Source organism: Chrysochloris asiatica, unplaced genomic scaffold (assembly GCF_000296735.1).
Source record: "Chrysochloris asiatica unplaced genomic scaffold, ChrAsi1.0 scaffold00011, whole genome shotgun sequence".
Taxonomy (NCBI): Eukaryota; Metazoa; Chordata; class Mammalia; order Afrosoricida; family Chrysochloridae; genus Chrysochloris; species Chrysochloris asiatica.
In genome coordinates, this window is record NW_006408529.1 from 20,968,783 (window position 1) to 20,971,510 (window position 2,728).

A 2,728-nucleotide genomic window follows, 5' to 3' on the forward strand; every position below is an offset into this window, starting at 1 on the left:
AGAGCTCTTTAAGTGTCATATATAGAAGCTATAAAACAAGTTGCTTGTGTATTCAAAGATTTAAAAGCATCTTTAATATTCCTTTATTAATGACATTCTTTTCACATGGTAGTAATTTGAAGTATTTCTCTAGTAGTTTCAAAACCTAGATTATCCATTAAAAAAGGAAAGAGTTGGCAGCAACTGTACCTCCTCAGTTGTTGTTGTTGTTGTAGTAGTTCAGTGCCATCTAGTCGGTTATGACTCATATATGACTCATAGCAACTCTGTATAGGGTTTCTGAGAGTCAGCTGATCAATTTGAAATGCTGACCTTGTGGTTCAAACCAATCTTTCGGTCCAGTACATTATCCTACAGTGCCATACCACTGTATTCAAGATTTAAATCTTAAAACACACATTATTTTATATTGTAGTGTTTAATTTTTTTCCATTTTGTGGCACATATCTTCTGCCGCTAAATAAGTAATTTGTATTTGCATTTCTATTACTTTCAGTACAAAACTCATTACTTTATGTGTAATAGTGGCCTAACCCAAAACTCACCACACCTCAGGACTGGTGGTGGTGGTGGTCCTGTGGAGTCGGTTCCGACTAATAGCAACCCTGTGCAGCGTTTCCGAGACTGTAAATCTTTACAGGAGTAGAAAGCCTCATCTTTCTCATGTGGAACAGCTGGTAGTTTTGAACTGCTGACCTTGAGGTTAGCAGCCCGACCCATAATCGCTATGCTACCAGAGCTCCTTACACAAGGACTAGTCTACTCTAAATTTGGACCATATCTCTTTATTCTTGTTGGTCTATACTTGTCTGAACTACATTTAAAAGTTCTCAGCACATAAAATTTTCCTTTGGCTTTTCTTCTTATCTCATTAAAGACAAAATGCTCAGCATAAGTCTGGTAAGTAAGTCTTCAACAGTTAACTTTTACTAAAGCAAAGGAGAGAGCAACAAAGGGTTTAAGCTCCACAAACAAGCAAGCAAACAAACAAAATCTCACCTTAAACCGTCATGGAAGATGTGTCTGTTGTGGAGTTCTAGAAACCAAACCGCAACCACCCTCCTTAATGACTCACAAAGAGTGACTGGGTTGGAATTTTTAACGGATTTAATGAAGTGCTGACACCTGACTCCCCTCCTTCACTGATCTGTCCTCCCTTAGAAGTAACCGGTTTCATGAGTTGTTGGTAGACTCAAGGTTGGTAGACTCAGACTCAGGACTACATTCCTTCAACTGCTCATTTACTCAGTTCCTTCTTTTAATTGTCATTCCTACCTATCATAAGGAGCCCTGGTGGCACTTGGTTATTAACAAAAAGCTTGGAGGTTTGAACCTGCCAGTCCTTCTGTGGAAGAGCAATGTGATAGTCTGTTTCTATAAAGATTACAGCTTTAGAAATTCACAAAGTACTCAATTACTGGTATGAATTCCTACAGTTAATGAATTCCTTGTTGGAATTCATTAACTGTAGGAATTCCTCTATATACCTATAGAGAATGATAAAGGTAAATATTTTCAAGTTAAATTTTTGAAAAACCTCTGCAATTAAAAACAACAACAAAAAATTACATCCTAGAGTTTTTGCATCCTATTTCTCAAATACCCTGTGCTGCTAACCTCAGGGTCAGCAGTTCAAAACTATCAGCTGTTCCGTGAGAGAAAGATGAGGCTTTCTGCTCCTGTAAAGATTTACAGTCTCGGAAACCCTGTACAGGGTCGCTTTGAGTCGGAACCGACTCCACGGCACATAACAACAACAACAACAAAATCTGTAGGATAAGCACTGGACTGCAAAGTCAGTGTGAACACCATCTGCTCCTTGGAAACTGTACATGGGGTCGCTATGACTCAGGTGCAGTTAACAACAACAACATCGAAATAGTCCTGATGGAGTCCTGGTGTGGCGCTGTAGAATAAGCTGATGTCCTCAAAGTTGGTTTGAACAACAAGGTCGGCAGTTCAAACTCACCAGTCACTCCGTGGAAACCCTATACAGGGTCACTGAGTCAGAACCCAATTAGTGGCACTTAACAACAACAAAATGAGTCAGAAGTGACTTAATGGCAGTTAACAACAAGAACAACACTAAATTGGAGCCCCTGGTGTGATTCTGTAGGATAGGCACTAAACTATGAACCGCAAGTCTGGAGTTCAAACCTACCAGCCGTTGTAGGAAACCATATACGCGGCAGCATACAGCAAGAACTATAAAATATCAAAATGTTCTTTTTAAGGGCTGTGGAGTTGGTTCCAACAAGGTTTGCGAGGATGGCTGGTGGGTTTGAACCACTGACCCTAGTGTTAGCAGTCCAGTGCTTATATGACAGCGCCACACTAGTAGTTAGTAAACTTGATTCTTAAGGCTCAGATTATAAATTTAAATCTTAAAACACATTATTTTATATTGTAGTGTTTAATTTTTTTCCGTTTTGGGGCACATATCTTCTGTTGCTAAATAAGTAATTTGTATTTGCATTTCTATTACGTTCAGTACAAAGCTCATTACTCTATGTGTAATAGAGGCCCAACCCAAAACTCACTGCCATCTAGTTGGTACCAACTTATAGAACCTATATAGAATTTTCAAGGCTGTAAATCTTTATGAGAGCACAGAACCTCCATCTTTCTCCTTCAGAGTGGCTGGCGGGTTTGAATAATTGACCTTGAGGTTAGGTTATCCTACAATGCCACCAGGGCTGCTAACAGAGGTTTAATGCCATGAAGTTCT